At 36.9% G+C, this 22,955-nt stretch overlaps 1 protein-coding gene and 1 long non-coding RNA gene across 3 annotated transcripts in view; both read left to right on the forward strand.

Annotated features, from left to right (window-relative positions):
• Positions 1 to 22,955, forward strand: part of farp2 (FERM, RhoGEF and pleckstrin domain protein 2) — an 870,640-nt gene that overhangs the window by 679,748 nt on the left and 167,937 nt on the right.
• LOC135751898 (uncharacterized) lies at positions 1,555 to 10,836 on the forward strand. Of its 2 annotated transcripts, XR_010533054.2 has the most exons (4): positions 1,555 to 1,701; positions 1,806 to 1,907; positions 6,512 to 6,543; positions 9,636 to 10,836. It is a non-coding gene; the product is annotated as an uncharacterized lncRNA (long non-coding RNA). The 2 variants fall into 2 exon arrangements; XR_012337110.1 differs by having other exon boundaries at positions 1,806 to 6,543.

Consider the following 22,955-nt stretch of genomic DNA (forward strand, 5'->3'; position numbering starts at 1 on the left):
ATAAATCAGCCCCCATGCCATGTCTCTATGACATTCGTATTTGAAAATATAACTGTTTGGATTCTGGTTGCTAGGGTGCTCAACAATGGTTGCTATGGCATGGAAAGGAAGTAGTGAAAGTGACACTTCTATTAAAAAAATAATTATTTTAAATGAAAATCAATTAAACTTGACGCTCACACGCACACACACGCACACGGACGCACGGACGCACGCACGCACGCACGCACGCACGCACACACACACACACACACACACACACACACACACACACACGCATATTAAACTGTATTATATAAACATATATTGATTGTCACTGTGCCTTTCTTTGTAAATATATTTATGCTAATAAAACGTTTATTAATTATTATTATTATATTATTTGTAGTACTGATGCCTAGTGATCATTGATTCAATGGTTGTGGCTATGAATACAGCTACGGTCAAAATCTCTTAAAGTCTCGCCGGTTGAGCGCTGTTTTCATTCATAATAAAGGCTGAGGTCGTTTCTCAATCCGACGGCTGCAGCCTCCAAAGGTCGGATTTGCAGGCTGCCTACGTCATCAAGCCTGTCTTATTTCACAATATTAACAATTATAAAATTGACTATTATTTTTAGTAAATCGTTTATTGTTGTAATATGCTTATGACTTGCGAATGTAATGCTCAGTTAACTGAAATAAACCAAGCTTGATGAAGTATGCAGCCTGCAAATGCGACCTCCGGAGGCTGCAGCCTTCAGATTGAGAAACGGCCGAATATTTATGGGTTTTTTTCATATACCCAAACCTTACAACAACATTTCACGGGATTTAGGTGGTGACTGTATGCTGTCTAGCAGAATCGCTGTTTTTCAACTTAATCCTAACTAAATCTAACGCTAAACTGAACATCTCGCGAGATTTGGCCGCATCCGTAATGCGCTAGCCCGCCCCGAACTTGTTTCATCCGGTTTCTCGGTTCAGCCAGGTAAGTGCCTCAGGACTTTCTCTCCGTTATTTTTTGAGGTATTTTTCGACATAAATTCATAAAAGTTGTAAAAACAACGGTAATTTAAGTTCACATGATTATTTTAGACAAAATGCGATTGTTAATTTAGATATCTGTATTGTTTTGCTATAGTTTAAACGATAAACTATGTTATATAGTGCAAGTAACGTTAATTCCACACGAAATGCAGGTACCTTTGCACGCGTGGTTTAAATGTGAGCTGTTTTTGTCACAATTAGAGATGTAACACGAGTTAAAGTATATATTTACTTGTTTTAACGTTCACTATAAAGTTAAGCGTTTATTAGCATGAGGGTTAGCATTTTGTTTACACGGTCGTATTGATGGCTCCAGCCAGCATCCACTGGTGCCAACATGCAGGGGTGACGAGATGGATCATCTGTGTCTGTTTGTGAGACACTTAAAGTTTTGCTTAAGGTTGTTGGGGAACCCTGGGTCTTATAAACAAAGTATACGTGTGTTTACAATGTACTTCTGATACTGGATACCATTAACTTAAAGTTACATGCTGCTAGCTATAGCAATTCTAATAATGTGCTAAGTTGTGTTTCCTTGCCTTTCCTTGTCACTACTTTGCCTTCACATAGTTTGTGCTATCTAGACACATGTGTGTTACTTGCATTTCATTTTTAGTTAGTAACGTCTCTCTTTCTTTTTTCTGTTCTACAGACAGGTCATTGCTTCAGCTGTGTGAGTATTTTTATAATAAATTATCTGTATACAGACTTGTAATATTTGTTGTAGATATTAAGTGATTATTTCTTGTTTTACATTTTATGTTCCCTAAACATCAGCCAACATCCAGTTTGTGGTGCTGCACACAACAAACCCCACTTTTTAGTGGATATATTCAAGCGAACCCAAAGGCTCTTTTAAGAGCCATCCACATTGCACAGGTAAGTCAATTTTGTGTCATTTTGAATAAAGTAATTCCTTTGTAGTTTTTGTAACACCTGTTTAGGGCTGGGTATTGTTTAAAATCTTTTGATCCGGTGCCAATTTCGAGACCTCAGTTTCGATACCGGTTCCTAACGATACTTTTTCGATACCATATGTTTTAAAATCCATTGAAACATTAACAAAAATACATTAAACACACACCTTTTAAAACAAATTCTGGTAACACTTCTCACTCAGGGTAACATTATTAGTACAACTGGTTGTGCTTTTTGGACTTATTCATTTTTTTATGAAAATAAGGAAACAAAAATAAAGAAATTAAGAATATAATTAACACTGCTTTATTTTATGAAATGTAAAATGGTATTTAGCTTGGACTAACAGTATTTAAATAAGTGGGTTCATTATAGCTGCAGCTTTGACAAAAGTTAAAATATTTAAATGGGTGACTGAGTTTTACTGGGAAGATTTGTATGCATGTTTGTTTTTTGTAAACAATACTCAACTTCATAATTATCAAAATATTAAATACATTATAAAAAAGCGAGAAAAAGTAGAAAAAGCGTTCAATGTAATTTCATTCAAGTGAAATTAGCAAAGCAGTTTTTAGTTTGTTTTAAAGGGATAGTTCGGCCAAAAACTATATTAAACCCATGATTTACTCACCCCCAAGCTGTCTGAGTTGCATATGTCCATCGTTTTTCAGACAAACACATTTTCGGATATTTTAGAAAATACTTTAGATCTTTCAGTTGATTAAATGTAATGTTACGGGGTCCACCAATAGTCCACGACCTTCAAGTCCAAAAAAGTGCGTCCATCCTTCACAAATTAAATCCAAACGGCTCCAGGATGATAAACAAAGGTCTTCTGAGGGTAATCCGTGTGGTGTTGTTGTAGAAATATCCATATTTAAAATATTATTAACGTAATTAACTACCTTCCGGTAGCGCCGCCATCTTAGACACTTCTGTATTCAGGATGAGAGCTTACGCAGCGTACGGAGGTTTCTCTGCTGCTGCTCTGTGCCCAGCCCTCCGAATTTGTCATACGTCACTAAGAAAATTTTTCCGAAATCCTCCCTGTCACGTGGTGGTGGACAGCCAATCGCCGGCGCTTTAGGTCCTTACACCCAAGTACAGGCTCTCACACAGACACAGCCGCTTGGCTTTTGGAATAGAAATTTGGCACCGAAAGATAAATAATTTTTCGATACTCAAATTATCGGAGTTTTCGTTCGATACCATAAAAGTATCGACGTTCGGTACCCAGCCCTACACCTGTTCATTTACAATTATTTTGTAAATAACTGACTGCTTTACAATTCTATTCCAATAACAGGGTCATTTTACCCAAAGATTGTATTGTTTATTGTAATGCATATTAGTGCTGAGCTCATGAGCTCCTGGTGATGCGCGCAGTCATACAGTACCTTCCATATCGATTCTGACACAATTTTGAAGGTAGTGTTACAGATCATACTGTAATTCCTCAAATAAAGACGGGGGCCTTTATTTACCTAAACGGCCGAAGGTAACAGGCTTTTATTTGAAGCAGGCTTTTATTAGAGACAATCCTTTATTTCAAATTCCATCTGTTTGATAAATAATTGTTTTAAATTAGCCGTTAAATTAAAAGTGATAGCGTTCTAGTGGATAGAGATCATTCATTTTTAACCATAATTTTTTTCAAGGTTGTTGAAAAGTCCGTCACTAGCATTAAATGAGACCCATCCAATGTAGCTACTGCCATCTATTGGCAGCTGTGCATTATGATGAACTTGAATACATTTAGGAGATAACACCGCGCTCACATTATCCAAACCATGCCCCAGCGCGATCGTCCCCCCTTTATACTCCATGCACGCACTCACACTGTACTTTTATCAATCTGAGCCCGGGCGAGCTTTCGTCATTAGAATGCATTTGTTTTGAACAAAGCAGGAGGTAAAGCACTCTCTTAACACTGGAACCCATCGTAATGTTAAGTTTGTGTTTTTTATTCAGAGTTGTATGAAGCCCTCTCACATGCCTGTGATATCGCTTAATTGATATGTCGCGTGTGCACCGTAGATATTCACTTAGCCCTGCTGCGTGCATTAAAAGGTTTTAACGAAGGCAGATGAAGGTGAAAGCTCGCACAGTTGAAGTCTCTCCTTTTGAAAGTCGCGATTGCGCTCACACTGCGCCTAAAAAGCTTTGAAGTATAAACTGAAGCTTTGTTTATACTCGCGCTTTGGCCGGCAACACAAGCCTCCGCAGATCGCGCGCGTGTATCACCAAACGGACGAGGCGTTTACGGAGCATTCACACGGGGCGCAAGTGAGCTCTCACTCATTTCCCCCGACACTCATCTTTCCATGGCCTTAATTTGAGACCGGCCTTTATTTGTCTGCGATGATCACGCCCCCGGCCACTATCAGAGGCCCGGCGTTTATTTGAATAACGGCTTTAATTTGAGGAATTACAGTATATTTAGTCTGAGGTCATACGGAAAGGACGCAAGCATGTGACCCGTGGAGAACGTTAAAGGAGTAGTCCACTTTATAGATGGGGCCCATTGACTTACCATAGTATTTTTTTTCTTACTATAAGTCAATGGACCCCATCTTTAAAGTGGCCTACTCCTTTAAGTGGGGAGTGGAGAACGATGAGCTGGGTTTTTTTCCGCTATTGTCTCCGTCTTGCACGCACACTCGTCTGCACTGACATCCTTTCCTAAGTGTGTGCTCTCTTTCTTTATAAGCAGATATCTTAACTTTAATATCATCACTCACCCATTCAGCAGTTTAAGTAGAGTTGCACATAAAGACTGCATGTCGTGTCTTAAGCAATTTATAATAAACCTATTGCGTGGCATTTTATTCACTCTCTTAATGTACGTACACACCGCCGCAGACCTAAGCTTCCAAAGAAGCTCAGACCGCCCGGTCAAGGATGCTTGTCAAAAAGTACGGGGAGGCTTGTTGACGCTTTGGCTGCTCTGAAGTCTGTGTCACCATGAAATGTTAATGAAAAAAAATACATTGACATTATAAACCTTTTATAATGACAGCAGTTTTATAATCGTTTTGGTCACATTTGGTCTGGAAAAAAAATAATTAGCTATTATTATTATTATTACTATTATTATTTTATTGCATCTGTGCAATTGGTTAAATCTGTGTTACTGTGAAACATGAATCACGGATTACCTGCGATGTTACTATATGGATTAATACATCGTGATACGCATCGTGATACGCTGTGCAGTTCTACTGGCAAGACACAGACACATTTGAGTATCTGTATCAGTAAATATTATAAATCATCAGCACGCACTTCACAAACTCACCGGGAACACCAACTATACCAGCTATTATATCCCATGCCTCGTTCTTTTGTAACTGGTCCCTATATGAAAATAATTTAATATCATAAATGATAGGAAACGACAGCAACAGTGATTATCAATTTCTACACAAAACGAAAGTTAACATTGTATGTTTCTCCAGAATCAGCCAGCAAAGAACGTCTAGGCTATATTCCAATTGGTTGCTGGCGTTTTGCCGCTGCTTGCCGCTGAACTGCGCCATAGCTTATTACCATAAAGTTGAGCTTCTTTCATTTTTCTGATTGACGCTATGGTCCCTCAAGACGCCCAAAATGCGACGCTAATGGATTTGACGCCCCTTGCAGCTGAGAGAAGCCAGCTTTCATTGTAAATGAATGACTTCCAGTAACTTTGGAAGCTCAAGTCTGTGGCGGTGTGTTTGTACAGTTATAATACAGTAATCAGGCTTGTGCATAATTTAGAATTGAATTGAGAATGACTCCTGAATTCCCATTAAATTCTTGAATTTGAATTGAATTTAAATTAAAGGAAGCAGAATTGCAATTCAATAAAAATTTATATATATTTAAAAATGAAGCTTTACAATATATGTCAGAAATGATTGCATTACATATTCTATTAGTTTGAACTACTTGTACAGATTACATTAACAGGAAATGTTTTTCCCTAGCAATTAATGTTAAAAACTCTAGTCACATTACAAATAATTAAGTTAGATTTTTTTGTAATTGTAATTTTGTGGAACATGATGGAACATGACTTCATTTCCCAGAATGCTTTACTTTAACCAAGTATTTAAAATGGTTGCCAAACAATTTTCTAAAGTAACTTTCCTAACACTGAATCTATTTGAGATTCTTTCTGTTGTGTGACTGTGGAATTTCTTTGAATTGCCATGAATTTAATTCTGCTTCCTGTCATTCCAATTCATATTCAACTTCCTGTAGGGCGGAGTCAATTAAAATACCAATTCATGAATTGAATGGAGGCCAATCCTGAAATTCTAAATTGTGCACAAGCCCGACAGTCATGCATTTAGAAACAAAGACGACAAAGAGCTGCAGGTGTAAAGTGTGTGTTTAGGTGAAGAGAGTTCAGAAATTGTTTGCGATACACAGCCCTAATGGATATGACTAACTTGGGAATGTTGTGTATGACTTAGGGGATAGCAGAAACACAATAGGTTGATGATGCTGTATTTTTTTGTATAACTTTAATCATACCTTGCCTGAACTTTAAACCAAAATTTGTCTTTTTGTTCTTTTAGGACTTTTTCTATTGGACGTCTTATTCATTATTGTAAGTAACACTGTCGGATATTACAGATTTACAGTATCTAACAAAAGTATCTTACACCCCTCACATTTCAGCAACCATTTTAGTATATCTTCTCAAGGAACACTACTATAGAAATTTGGATATATTTTTTGAGTAGTCAAGTGCAACTTGTATAGTAGTATAGATTTACTGTTCTATGAACATACAGCCATTATTGTCAATATAGCTGGCACCAAAAGCGAGTACACTCTAAGTGATTATAAATGTATATCATTTAACAATACAAAGCCTATTCATTATGTTCATGTTTTTATTTGCTAGACCTGACCTTACACATTTTGTTAGCTTGTATTAGAGCAGTTTAAAAAAAAAAAACACATGAGTGCTGCTAACATTGCTTTACAGAATGTTACAGAAGGAAGTGGAAGGTCAGACTATCAGTGTTCAAATTATATGTCACACACTACAGTAAGTCAGTGCATGGCTGTTGTTCCACAAGGAAGCCTCTTTTGAAGCTGGCTTATAAGAAACCCCACAAACATTTTGCTAAAGATAGCCTAACCAAGAGCATGGATTAAAGGAACCATATCCTGTTGTCTTAAACGATCTTAAACATAAATGTGGTGTCTAGCATGTGTGGTGTTGGGCCATGCAAACCGAATTGTTGCAGTGTGTGGCATTTGATCTAAGCACTGACAATCTGACCTTCTGCAACATGTAATGCAATGTTGGCAGCACTTATGGGTTGTTGTTTTTAAGTCAGCTTCTGCACCTGACGTACAGCATGAGGACTACAACATTTATTATCACATAGGGTGTACTCACTTTTGTTGTCAGCTATTTTGACACTAATGGCTGTAGGTTTAGTTATTTTCAGAGGATAGTAAATCTATTCTGCTATACAAGTAGCACATTGATTCTAAAATTTTATTTTTAAGTATTGTCTAGGGGTGGGAATCGTTTGGACCCTCATGAATTGATTCAGAATCAATTCTTAGGTCCCGGTTTGATTCAGAATCGATTCTTGATATACTAATTAGCATATTTTTGATGTCATCTCAAAGCCAGACTAGTTTTGCGCTTTTGCTACTAGTCTCTGAATTCTCATATACTGTACTTTAATGCAACTAAGTGATCCATAATGTAGGGATGCTCATATCAGTTAATTTCCCCGACCGACAACCGTAGCTTCTAAACCAAACATTAACCGTTAACTTATAAGATTTTAATATGAAATTGTCATTGAGTAAAAATAAAGTTGACGGTTGTCTTCTGAACTAGTAAAAACAAAACATTTCATTTGAACGTGCAAACAGCAGCGACAGATCAACAACAGAACCAGGATTCATACATTATCAGATATTCACGCAACATTACCTTATTAAAAAGCACGCGATCGGTCCAGAGGATTAATATCCAAAGGGCAGATTGTCTCCGTTTCTACCACAGTGGTCATTTCTAAAGCAGGACGCTTTTCAGAAAGTTTTGGTTTTGCGTCGTCTTTCTCCGTTTGTGCAAAAAGAGAGATGTTTATGGTCATGGTCAGGGTCAGAGGCCATCAGCGAACGTCTGTCCGGATGTGCGCGAGATGGACCGCGTCATCTTGCGCGGACACGCGCGCGTCTCCGTTCAGCTTCCAAACACGCATACAAATGATTTCTCATACAAATTATTACTTTATCAGACCATCAGGGCAGCAATCATTTGTGTCATTTACAGGACATTCACAAATTAAAGATAGAAAAGTGGCGAACTGTCTGTCGGCTCATGACGACACGCACCATGTATTAACATATTTTTATTTTATTTTAACTGATAATGTTAATCGGTCATAATTTCTTACCTTCGGTTAACGGTTAAACGGTCAATGTGAGCATCCCTACCATAATGTCATTCTTATATACATATATGTTCTGTTTCTGTTTGAAGACATTAAAGCCAGTAAAAAATAGTAATTAAACATGACATATTAATTCTGTATGTTTATTAACTCCCACAAACTGACTAACGTTAAGCGTCTAATCATCATCATATACACAGACTTTGGCAGTATTAATGTATTTATCTAATGCAGCGCACCCAGCGTCTAGATAACAAGCTATATGGATATTCTTACAGAAATATATTCATGTTCTTATATCTAAACACGCAGCGGATGGTTTAAGGAAACTCTATTAGCACAGACAGATGAGTCAGTAAATAAAATGTGCTATTTCTCCCTGCAACTCACTGAACAGAGAAAAGGCAGAGGAAGACCATCCCAAAGTATATTTTGTTTTCTTGCAGTTTAGAAACAGGGCTGTCCTAGATGTATTTGTTTATTTCTTTCTCTACTGCTTGTGTAAGTTCCACTTTAGGTGCTCGTGCAGGGTGCGCTCTTTTAAGTTGTCCGTGTGCAGCACCGGACAACGTCACATTATTATTTTGTAAGCGAACATTTAAGAATCGATTCTTGACATTTGTGAATCGATTTAGAATCTGCCATGTCCGCATTGCGATGCATTGAAGAATTGATTTTTTGTCCCACCCCTACTTTTGTCCCTTGAGATGATATACTAAAACAGTTGCAGAAATGTGAGGGGTGTACTCAATTTTGTGAGATACTGTATCTAGAGTTGTCACACAAAGTTTATATTTTACATTATAATATAAAAGTTGTGATTTTTATTATTCATAACACATTTAGAAAAAATTGAAATAGAAAAACAGATAAAAATAATAATGTCCTGCTCCATTTACAATAATAAATGTTCTCGTTTATATTTACTGTGTATGTTGTAATGTTATTTAATATAATGTATGCTGGTTTATCTTTACAGTGTAACTAACTTTTTTTTTCTCTGTTTGTTGTTTGTTGTATGTTCTTGTCTTGTCCTTTCATTACCATTAAATTAAATTTCGAACCTTTACTTTGCTTAAATCTTCACCGCTGTTCCATTCTGTACTTTCACTTCATCAACTAATAAAATAACTGGCCATGCCCCCCCTAAAATGCTGCTGCTCTGCTTGCTGCTTGCTTGCCTGCAACCCCAACGCACCCCAATGCAATCTACCAATGCAAACCTGACAAATGCATCTTGCTGCTTGCCTACGCATCTTAAAAAAATGGCCAGACGCTGAAAACTTATAAAAACGCTGAAAACTTATAAAAACGCTGAAAACGTATAAAAACGCTTCTTGTGATTCTGAAAAAACGCTTCTTGTGATTCTGAAAAACGCTTCTTGTGATTCTGAAAACCCCCTTCCTGTGAGCCTTAAAATCTTCTTCCTGTGAATCCAACTACAAAAACCAAGTTAACATTGACACCAGTTAGTGAACTACAATTTCTGCAAGAGAAAAGGAGCTCCAAAACATCTCTTCCAGTACACCTTGCTGCCTGTTGTCTTCAAGAAGGACCACTGATTCAAGTTCAGCTTTTGAAGACTACTGTTTAACGTTACATTAGTTACATTTTTGTGGTGTTGTTTATCATACAGGTTTATTTTATTTAAATAGATTTTATAAGGTATATACAATTAAATAGTCTTTCTGTAGTCGTTTTAATCACATTTTGATACAAAAACATTTACTGTACAGTAGACGTTAAAGTACATTTGGGTGACATTTTATTTATTATAAACATTCTGCTACATATTACATTAGTCTGAGTTAATAAATCTGTGCCAGTATTACATTAGTCTGAGTTATAACATTTTGGGTGACCTTTTATTTATTATAAACATTCTGCTACATATTACATTAGTCTGAGTTAATAAATCTGTGCCAGTATTACATTAGTCTGAGTTAATAAATCTGTGCCAGTATTACATTAGTCTGAGTTATAACATTTTGGGTGACATTTTATTTATTATAAACATTCTGCTACATATTACATTAGTCTGAGTTAATAAATCTGTGCCAGTATTACATTAGTCTGAGTTATAATATCTGTGTTACATTAGTCTTAGTTGTTACACCTCTTTTAAGTATTACATTAGTTTTGAGTTGTTTAATCTGTGCTAGAATTACATTAGTCTGAGTTATAACATCTGTTTTACATTAGTCTGTGTTATTACATTTGGGTTAAGTCTTACACTAGTCAGTTATAATATCTGTTTTATATTAATCGGAGTTATTAAATCTGTGCTAGTATAACATTAGTTCTCTTTTTGCATTCCTGTTTATCTCATATATAACTTCAGTGGATAAGTAAACAGTAAAAATTTCCTTAAATCTTATTTAATCTGTGTTAGGAGAGTGTGAATCATACGTGACGTTGTGTGCTGTATAACACCATTGTGATTTAAAGCATTCGTGCTTACAGTTAAGCAATATTTTCATATATTTGTGTGTCATTTATTTAACTTCATTGAGTAATTGATTGCATAATAGACATTACCTGTGGCTATAAGTTCATAATCAGTCATATATTTTAAAATTGATCTGTTTAAGCATTACATCTGCTCCACCTAGTTGCTTCGTATATCTCAATACGTTACTGTGTAGTTGATTATATAGGCATTTTATACAAGTAAAAAGATACTAAAAGGTGTTATTGGTTTAATTCTTTGCATAAACAAACAAAAACAGACATAACTCGTTTATACACAAATTTAGTGTAAACATTGTTAACATGCCAAGAAAAGGAAAGAGAAGTGAAGCCCAGAAGCAACGTTGGAAGGTAAAAGCTCCATTAGACACCAGCAGTATTGCCAGTTCTGCGACAGGTACAGATGACCTGAACCCATACGTGCTGTCTGTTGTGGCGTCCCACTGTCAAAGCGATCCAAGGTACAACATTTATTCTAGAGGCAGCCAGTGTACTTGCAATGCATTAATGTTTCTCGCAATGCATAGTGAACATAATGAGTTGCAAAGTTTGGATTTAGATTGCATATTGCAAAAAGGTGACGCTGTGTACACTAGCGTGAAGCAATCACTGGAGCGTAATGGACAGTTTCTTAACAGTTTTTTACATTTTGACGAGCTTCCAAACACAATTGAGACAAACTCACAGTGCTATAACGTTGTCAAACATCCCCTAAAGTTTGGATTACTAAGGGATACACCTGCACTAAGGGGGTCTGAAAACCTTGAAAATACTCTGCAATGTCTGAGATTTGATATAAAATATGCCCTACTGATCTGTGGAGTCCATTGCATCGCGGTGTTCAGAGATTGCTCAGGGAGGTTTGGATATTTTGATTCGCACTGCAGAACGCCAGATGGCATGCTTGCTGACGAAAGCACAGGTACTGCCGTAATGTTGACATTTGCCCATTTAGAAGACCTTATAGAGAGACTGTTGCTGTTGTTTCAAGGGTGTTTACAGTTGAGTGATCAGGAACAATTTGATCTGCTGCCAGTATCATTTACAAGGACAGTTGCTGATGGATATGAACTGACTAAACAAGATGAAATGCATGTTGTAACTACCACTGCTGAAAATATAGCCCAAGATAAAAGTATACAATTAAGTGAACTTGGTCCAGACATACTTCAAATGACATCAAATGGTTCTTTTCAGCAACTGACATTGTCAGCTCAAAATTCCCAACAATTACAACCAACAGTTGTAAAGCAGCAATCTAAAAAACTTAACATGACTCGAAGACGAAAAGTGTATTGGAAAAAATGGCATGAGGAAATGGTTTCACAAAAAGATACTTGTGGCAAAAAACAGGCTGTATCTCACAATAGTAATGAAGAAAAGAAACAGAATAAAAGGAAATTAATGAAACACTATAAATACAGGAACAGTGCTGAATACAAGGAAAAAAATAAGCAGGCAATGAGAACCAAGTATTTGATGGATGTCAATTATAGAGGAAAACTCATACAAGTAAGGAAAAACAGTTATACACATAATTCAGAATACAAGGAGAAAAAAAGAGTAATTTCATCACTAACTACAGGAAGGATGAACAATTCAGAGAGAGAAAAAAAATATACATAACTACCAATTACAGGAATGATGAACAATTCAGAGAGAGACAAAAAAAATACATAACTACCAATTACAGGAATGATGAACAATTCAGAGAGAGACAAAAAAAATACATAACTACCAATTACAGGAATGATGAACAATTCAGAGAGAGACAAAAAAATTACATAACTACCAATTACAGGAATGATGAACAATTCAGAGAGAGACAAAGAAAATATATAACTTTAAATTACAGAAATAATATTAAATATAGGAAGCAATATATGCACTATATTGTTGATAGATATTTAAGAGATCCTATTTTCAGGCAAAAACAAAAGAAGTATTTTACAGACAGGTGCAAAAATGATTTAAACTTTTATGATCAACGAAAGAAAACATTTAAACAACTTTATCACGGTGATAAACATTTCAAGGCTCGTCACAAACAATACTCTATATTCAAATCTCAAAGCAAGTTGTCTGCACTCAAAGTACTTCATAAGATACAGTGTGCACAACACATACAGTACAAATACAGACTAATTCATCACATGCGGCAAGTGACAGAAGCGTTCAGTAATAGACAGCCTGTTGAAATACTAAATCCGGTGGTTTTGACAGCATTGCATACTTTTAGAGATGTAATAAAACATGGTCCAACATATATTTGCACATGCTGTGCAAGAGCACTCTTTTCAAACCAAGTGCGTAGTTGTGATCGTGAAAGCTATCAAAAGAATCAAGCAGTGGTTTCACAATGTTTGACAGGTAACTATGTTCACATTTGCTCTGATTGCCCTGATCAGTGTGTCTTTGAGGAGAGAAACACAGAATGGATCTGTCACAGCTGCCATACAACACTTTTGAGAGGTATAATGCCAAATATTGCTGTAGCCAACAAGCTTAACTTTACTCCAATTCCCCCAGAACTGTGTAATTTGAATATCTTAGAAAGACATGTTATTGCAAAGTACATTCCCTTTGCTAAAATTTTAACACTTCCTAAAGGCCAACAGAGAGCTATAAAAGGAGCTGTAATTTCTGTTGCATCTGAAGTGGAAACAACAGTAAATTGTTTACCCAGGCCAAGAAGTGAATCACAGCTGCTTACAGTGAAACTAAAAAGACGTTTATGTTACCAAGGTCATTATCAGTATCAGACTCTGAATATGCACAAAGTTTTGTCTGCTTTAAGTAAACTGAAAAATATGCATTTAGAATACAAAGATATTAAAATTAATCAAACACTTTCAGCCAGTGATATGCTTAATGAGCAGGAACAGCCTACAGATGAAACCAGTGCACATGATGAGCCAATGGACACTGAAAACAACATCCAAAGTGAGATCACAGAACAACAGAACAATGACAATGATGATGGTTTAGGTGATGACCCTGATTCTCCCACAGAACAACACTCAGGTCTTGTCTTAGACACATGTCTACAGCCCCCAGATCTTGGACAGCAGTTGTTGTCTTATGATGATGGCATTTTTTGCATTGCCCCAGCAGAGAGAAACAGCCCTGTAAGCATTTTTAAAATTCCTAAGCTTGAGTCTATGGCATTTCCAGTGCAGTTTCCTGATGGTAAGAACACTTTTGATGAGTCTGACAGAGTTAAAAGTATCTCTCCTAGCAGATACTTCAACACAAGACTATTTTCTGTTGATAATCGATGTGCATGTGATACAAACTACATTTTTTTTGCACAATTTGTGACAGAAATGCACATGGCGACTTCTAGTATGTCCATTCAGTTACGAAAAGCGAAACCTATGACACGTGAAGGACGCAGAATAAACTGTTCACTGCTACAGGATAAACGTGAGTTAGAAAAACTTGTGCATCACAAAGAGGCAACACGTTTCATGCAACCTTTAAGAGGAACACCAGCTTACTGGGAGAAAACTCTGCGTGATTTGTTTGCTATGCTAAGACAGTTGGGCACACCAACATTTTTCTGTACATTCAGTGCAGCTGAAATGAGATGGCCAGAAGTTATTACTGCTATCAAAATACAACAAGGTGAAACTATAAACTTCTCTGAATTAGACTGGTCACAAAAATGTGAAATACTTAAAAGTAATCCTGTCACAGCCATGCGGATGTTTGAAAAACGAGTTGAAGCTTTAATGAGAGATCTAATAATGTCACCTGCTCAACCTATTGGTGAAGTCATTGACTTTTTTTACAGAGTAGAATTCCAACAGCGTGGCTCCCCACACATACACTGCTTATTCTGGGTAAAAGATGCTCCAGAATTTGAAAAAGATCAAGATGAAGATGTGTGTAATTTCATAGATAAATATATCTCATGTAAACTTCCAGATCCAAACAAAGACCCAGAACTGCACAGAACTGTAAGTGAAGTACAGATGCACAGTCGTAACCACTCCAGATCTTGTAGGAAAAACAACAAGCACTGCAGATTTGGATTTCCTAAACCACCCATGAACAGGACTATGATAACTCGTCCCAGGCCGCCTCCTATAGATGAGTCTGATGAACACAATGAAGCAACAGAGGAGAGAGAAATGGGCAGTACTGCACAAGTGAAAGAACAGCTTCAAAAGGTGTGGGATCTCCTGAATGACTCTACTCAGAATTTTGAAACAACTGCACAACTTCTCCATAAATTAAACATGACCTATGAAGAGTACAAAAACTATGTTGAGTCTCTGTCTACATCAAGTTTAGTAGTCATGGAGAGACGTCCACAGGACTGCTGGGTTAATGGGTATAATCCACTGCTGTTAAGAGCTTGGAACGCAAACATGGACATACAGTTTATTCTGAATCCCTACAGCTGTATTATGTACATTCTCTCATACATTTCCAAAGCTGAACATGAGATGAGTGATTATCTGAAAAAAGTAATTAAAGATTCAAGTCATGATAACCTGTCTGACCGTGAGAGCATGAAGCAAGTCATGAATTCCTATGCCAAAAATCGTGAGGTAAGCTGCCAGGAAGCAGTCGCTCGCACATGCAGTCTGAAACTGAAATCATCATCACGAGCCGTCATATTCATACCTACTGATGATAATGCTGTAAAGATGAGTTTACCAATGAAGTACTTACAAACAATGGACCCTGACTTGGAAAATGTGTGGATGACTGGATTGCCAGACAAATACAAAGCCAGACCAAACAGACTTGAATTTGAGAACATGTGCATGGCTGAATTTGTAAGTGAATATCGCATTGTTTATGGAGCACAGAAAAAGGGAAAAAATGTTTTGCCACTACAAAACAATACAGGACACATACAGAAAAGAACAAAAGGAAAACCTGCTGTTATTAGATTTGCCCGTTTCTCACAACAAAAAAATCCAGAAAAATATTTCGGAACACTGTTAAAACTCTACCTACCATATCGCACAGATGAACAGCTTAAGTCATCAAGATTTAAGACATATGAATCATTTTATACATTTGCTTCAGTAAGATTATCAGGCACTGATGAACTGCAGCGTGTGTACAGGATTGTGAATGGGAATTGTGAGAAGTATGAGAAACATAATGAGGCTATAGAACAGGCAATCGAGGATTTTGAACAAAACGGTCCAGTTGAGGATGCATGGACTACATTAGCACCAGCAAATGAACTTATCCGATTAGAGACCATACTGGAATGCGAACCAACCAATGTTAATGATGAACATGAACAAGATGACATTCCTGAATACACAGCATCTACCTCTGTCAGTAACACATCTATGCCAGTCATGGAAGCTGCCCATCTGAATCCTGTACAGATTCGCAAAATGTATCAAAGCTTGAATCAAACACAAGCTTCTGTATTTTATGCTGTGCGAGACTGGTGCAGAAAATGTGTTTTTGGTGAAAAACCACAACAGTTTCTGTATTTCTTGAATGGAGGAGCTGGAGTTGGTAAATCACATGTTATTAAATCTATATATGCAGAAGCAACTAAAATATTGCGCAAGCTTCCATGTGTAAGAGAGCACACTGATATTTCCAAACCATCTGTACTTTTATCAGCATTCACAGGTACTGCTGCCTTTAACATCTTTGGTAAAACACTGCACTGTCTTTTAAAACTCCCAAGAAGCTTAAAACCTCCATACCAAGGCCTGGGAAATAGCTTGGATGAAATTAGGGCAGACTTTTCAAATGTACACATCCTAATTATTGATGAAATATCCATGGTGTCAAAACAGTTGTTTGCCTATGTTAACTGGAGACTGCAGCAGATTAAAGGAAACCAAAAACCTTTTGGCGGATTGTCAGTACTTGCTGTAGGAGACTTTCAACAGTTACCTCCTCTGGGAAGAGCAAAACCACTCTGTGTATATGAGGAGCATGTGCTGGACTTCTGGAAAGATCAATTTCAGATCATAACACTGACACAGATTATGAGGCAGAGAGATGATCTTGCATATGCTGAGCTGCTCAACCGATTGAGGGTAAAACAGAAGCATGAGAAACTTACTGAGGCAGACAAGTGTATGTTACAAGCTGTCATAAGATATTCTCCTGAAGAGTGTCCCACTGATGTATTACACATTTATGCAACTAACAAAGAGGTAGACAATCACAACACTGCAATCATATCCTCTGGCTTCTCAAATATTATTACCATTGATGCACATGATTCTAAAAAAGATTCTCGAACAGGTGAAATGAAAAGGCAGGCTACACCATTTAAAGGAGACAAATGTGATCTTAGTGACAGACTACAGATTGCTATCGGTGCACGAGTAATGCTAACCAGAAATATTGATGTGGAAGATGGACTGGTTAATGGCACTTTTGGTAAAGTGGCAAAAATAACAACTCAGGAACGAGATGGTGTTCTATTTGTACTGTTAATTGGTCTTTACTTGGATAATGTAAATGCTGGACAGAAACATCGGTAGCACTTTATTTTACAGTACGTGTATTTACCTTGTACATATATGGTAAATAAGTTGTACTTACCCGCAAATGTGTGGAACTTACTTTTAGGTATCTACATGGTAATTAATTGGTATCATTACTGTACTTACTAGTGGTACATACTTGGTAGTTATTATGTAACTTTAGATAAGTACTGGGTAATAACAGATACATACATAGTGTATGTATACTGTAACTAACCAGAAACACTACTGTACTTACAAATTGTATATACATGATAAGTGTGTGGTACCTGTAGGCCAGTGTAAGCTAATGACCGGCACATATGGTGTATGTATACTGTAACTAACAAGAAACACTACTGTACTTACAAATAAGTGTGTGGTAAGTTATACTTATACCATACTAATACCATACGTATATTATAACTAAGAACAAACATTACTGATATGCCATTTTGGTACTCAATATATTTGTCCTTTTAACCAAGCATTAAATAACCGTATGCATTAACTACTGGTTACATTCAGTAGTATGTCCATGGTTACTTCATGGAAACAGGACTGTAAAATAAAGTGTTGCTTTTTACACAGTTATTACATAGGACCTACCACCTAAGATATAGCATCATATACATGTCACTGTGAGGCAAACCCAACTATTGACTATAATACGCATTAACTACTGGGTACATTCACTAGTACATCCATGGTACCTGCATGGATACAGGACTGTAAAATAAAGTGTTGCTTTTTACACAGTTATTACATAGGACCTACCACCTAAGATATAGCATCATATACATGTCACTGTGAGGCAAACCCAACTATTGACTATAATACGCATTAACTACTGGGTACATTCACTAGTACATCCATGGTACCTGCATGGATACAGGACTGTAAAATAAAGTGTTGCTTTTTACACAGTTATTACATAGGACCTACCACCTAAGATATAGCATCATATACATGTCACTGTGAGGCAAACCCAACTATTGACTATAATACGCATTAACTACTGGGTACATTCACTAGTACATCCATGGTAACTGCATGGATACAGGACTGTAAAATAAAGTGTTGCTTTTTACACAGTTATTACATAGGACCTACCACCTTAGATATAGCATCATATACATGTCACTGTGAGGCAAACCCAACTATTGACTATAATACGCATTAACTACTGGGTACATTCACTAGTACATCCATGGTACCTGCATGGATACAGGACTGTAAAATAAAGTGTTGCTTTTTACACAGTTATTACATAGGACCTACCACCTAAGATATAGCATCATATACATGTCACTGTGAGGCAAACCCAACTATTGACTATAATACGCATTAACTACTGGGTACATTCACTAGTACATCCATGGTAACTGCATGGAAACAGGACTGTAAAATAAAGTGTTGCTTTTTACACAGTTATTACATAGGACCTACCACCTAAGATATAGCATCATATACATGTCACTGTGAGGCAAACCCAACTATTGACTATAATACGCATTAACTACTAGGTACATTCACTAGTACATCCATGGTAACTGCATGGAAACAGGACTGTAAAATAAAGTGTTGCTTTTTACACAGTTATTACATAGGACCTACCACCTAAGATATAGCATCATATACATGTCACTGTGAGGCAAACCCAACTATTGACTATAATACGCATTAACTACTGGGTACATTCACTAGTACATCCATGGTACCTGCATGGATACAGGACTGTAAAATAAAGTGTTGCTTTTTACACAGTTATTACATAGGACCTACCACCTAAGATATAGCATCATATACATGTCACTGTGAGGCAAACCCAACTATTGACTATAATACGCATTAACTACTGGGTACATTCACTAGTACATCCATGGTACCTGCATGGATACAGGACTGTAAAATAAAGTGTTGCTTTTTACACAGTTATTACATAGGACCTACCACCTCAGATATAGCATCATATACATGTCACTGTGAGGCAAACCCAACTATTGACTATCATATGCATTACCTACTGGGTACATTCACTAGTACACACTTATTGGGTATATACAATTTTTAAGTACAGAAGTGTTTGATATTAGTTATCATATATGTACACTATAAATACCTGTCATTTACCCTAACTTGCCTGTAAATACTAAATACTTATATTGTACATTTATTTGTAAGTACAGTAATGTTCCCGTTAGTTACAGTATACCTACACTATAAGTATGTATCTGTTATTACCCAGTACTTATCTAGATTTACATTATAACTACCAAGTATGTACCACTGGTAAGTACAGTAATGATACCAATTAATTACCATGTAGATACCTAAAAGTAAGTACCACACATTTGTCGGTAAGTACAACTTATTTACCATATATGTACAAGGTAAGTACACGTACTGTAAAATAAAGTGCTACCGAAACATCGTAACAAAGCACCTGGTGGAGATGACAACATTGTGTATATAGAGAGGTCAGAAGAACCGTTAAAAAGAAAAGGCACAGTTCGAAGGCAATTTCCTATGAAACTTGCGTTTGCATGCACCATCCATAAAGTGCAAGGAATGACAACTCATTGTGCTGTTGTATCTCTTAAACATATCTTTGAACCAGGCATGGCGTATGTTGCACTTAGCAGAACCACATCACTTACTGGTTTGCACATTATTGACTTTGAAGAAAAGAAAATTTTCTGTGATCCAGAAATAAGCTCCTCATTGGATAGCATGCCAAAAGCTGACTTTCACAAAGTCCAACCTTTTCTACACATTGTTCAGGATTCAAACTGGGATTCAGCTCTTAAAATCATTCATCATAACACAGAAGGACTGCAGTGTCATATGGATGATTTAAAAAGTCACCATGAGCTTCTGTTGGCTGACATTTTGTGTCTCACTGAAACACACCTTTCAGGCTCAGCTGTTCCTGAATGTATTCAGCTGGATGGATACAGAATATACAAGCGTGACAGACATGCCTCCTACACAAACAGTGTACAGTTGGCTAACAGAAATGGTGGTGGTGTGGCCATGTATGTGAAAAACTGCTTACAAGCACATCCTTTGATGTACATACAGAATGTGACAGACATGGAATATTTGGTTTTAAAGGTAGAAGACCCAAAACAAGCACTTGTTACAGTAATCTACAGACCACCTAATTACAACCTAAAAGAATTTTTGACAAGTCTAAATGCCCTTTTGATATCCCTGGAGATCATAGACATCAACCCTGTTATAGTTTGTGGAGACTTCAATGAAGACCAGCTGTCCCATGGAAACAAACCCATTCTGAAGTTGTTTAAAGACAAAGGTTACACACAGCTGATTCATACTGGGACCACAGAAAATAACACTCTTCTTGATCCTGTGTTTATTAGCAGCTCACACTCACATGCCAGAGCAGGAGTACTCCACACATATTACAGCTACCACGATCCTGTCTACTGTGTTTTGGACTAATTGCTGTAAAAAATCAACTGTGAGTGTTAATGGACCTTGGTAGTATGTTATGTAGCTGTTTATATATGTATATAATGGTTTTGTGTTTATATAGTTGTGTTTATATAGTTATATCTGTTTTCGGTACCCCTCGACCTCCCCATTCCCCAGCAAACGCTCCTCTCCACCAAAACGCTCCCCTCCCCAGAAACGCCCCCCCCCCCCGGACATTTGGGGGGGTTGTTTGTGTGCACACAAACAAACGACCCCCCCCCCCCCACACACACACACACACACCCTACTAAAGCAGCACAGCTTAACCAGAATGATGCTAATTAATGCTATTTTAATAATAGTCTAGCTGGTGACATCATTTGGTAGCTACATTTATTTTCAAGCATCATTCTTCTGGAAATTAAAGCTTTAGTTTTTAATATAAAGTAATATAACAATGGCACACCTGGTGTTGTTCACCATTTAAACATGTCACAACAAACAGTAAATTGTTTTCTCAGCAGGGTTAACACAAAACAATCATTAAATATGATCTATTAATCAACACTTCTGTTTTCTTTCTGCTTGTGGTAGATATCAGGGTGCCATTCTACCAACGCCAAGAAAACACCTAAATCATACTTTAGAACTAAAACGGGACCCTATAATAATTTTTGCCTAATGGGATAGAGCGGTAACCAGTGGCATGAGGTGATGATCCAATGACGGGTAAGACTTCCTTTTGGCCAGCGGGGGGCAACCTAAGGCAGGACATCACCGCCCTGGACACCTGCCCAAGTAGGGGAGGTGTGAAATGGATGTGATGTGTGAAGTGGATGTGATGCTTTCTGGGCCAAAAGCATCAAATGAGGGGCTGTAAGAAATTATAGGCTGCCTTAATATAAAATCCACTCGACCAGAATCCTATTGACCGCATCATCCTGACAGGCAATTTCTTGTTTCCAAAACAATTAAGTGTTCACACTTTGAGCAACATCAATTAATTATAGCCACTTGAGAAATATCTAAAAAACTTAAACTATAAACTTAATATCAAAATCAACAAAACTACATTTAAAGTATAGTGAGCAATACTATCCAATGTGTGTGTGTGGGGGGGTCCTTTCCAGGGATCGCTACCTTGACGTGGTGGAAAGGCTTGAGTGTTCCAATGATCCTAAGAGCAAGTTGGTTGGATGTTGATTTTAACTTCAGATTGGCTTGCTGATAGGTGAGGTTCCAGACTAAATGCGATCCATTTATACATGCATTACTTAAAAGTCACGTTCTTCCTGATCCCATTTTTTAAACCGTAGTTAGTGTGTAATGTTGCTATAATAGCATAAATAATACCTGTAAAATGATAAAGCTCAAAGTTCACCGCCAGGCGATATATTTTCTTTAATAGAATTCCTCTTTCAAAGCCTACAGTGAATGGCCGATTTGGACTACAGCCCTCTATTTCCTGCTTTAATTACGTCAGTAAAACTTTTTTTGACTAAACTCTGCCCACAGGAATACGTCAGTCACCAGCTTTGGCTGAAACGGCTCTGCTAAGCTAAGCTGCTATCGAATCAGATCACACTAAACAAACTACACAATCAGAACTCGTCACATATTTCTGAAGGAGGGACTTCATAGAACAAGGAAGAAATCATCCCGTTTTGAGGACAGTGAAAACAGCGCTATACAGATAAGTAAATTGTGTGAAAAATACCACATTTTTACACGTGAAACATGAACACATGTTATCTTGCGCCCTGTAAACACAATCAAAGCTTCAAAAATACAGAAAGAACGGGAGCTTTAAAATTAATTACAACTAACTCTGAAAATGTAGATAGCTACATTAAAACTACCTTTAATGTACAATTTTTTAAGTAAAGAAATAACATAATGACTGTTAATGTGTCAATGCAATGACTGAAGCATGATTTAACATGAAGCTAGTATGATTTAGCATGAAGCTAGCATGATGTTTGCATGATTTAACATGAAGCTAACATGATATAACACTTTCTTTATTCATTACGTTTATTCAAAAATGGACTTATCATAGAGTTAACTTGTTGTTAGAATGATTTAACATGAAGTTAACATGATTAAGCATGACCCTAACATAATTTAGCATGAACTTAAAATGATTAAAAATACATCTAACAACATGCTAAGATGATTTAACATTAAATAAGCATGATGCTAACACGATTTAAAA

This window comes from Paramisgurnus dabryanus, chromosome 7, assembly GCF_030506205.2.
Source record: "Paramisgurnus dabryanus chromosome 7, PD_genome_1.1, whole genome shotgun sequence".
Taxonomy (NCBI): domain Eukaryota; kingdom Metazoa; phylum Chordata; class Actinopteri; order Cypriniformes; family Cobitidae; genus Paramisgurnus; species Paramisgurnus dabryanus.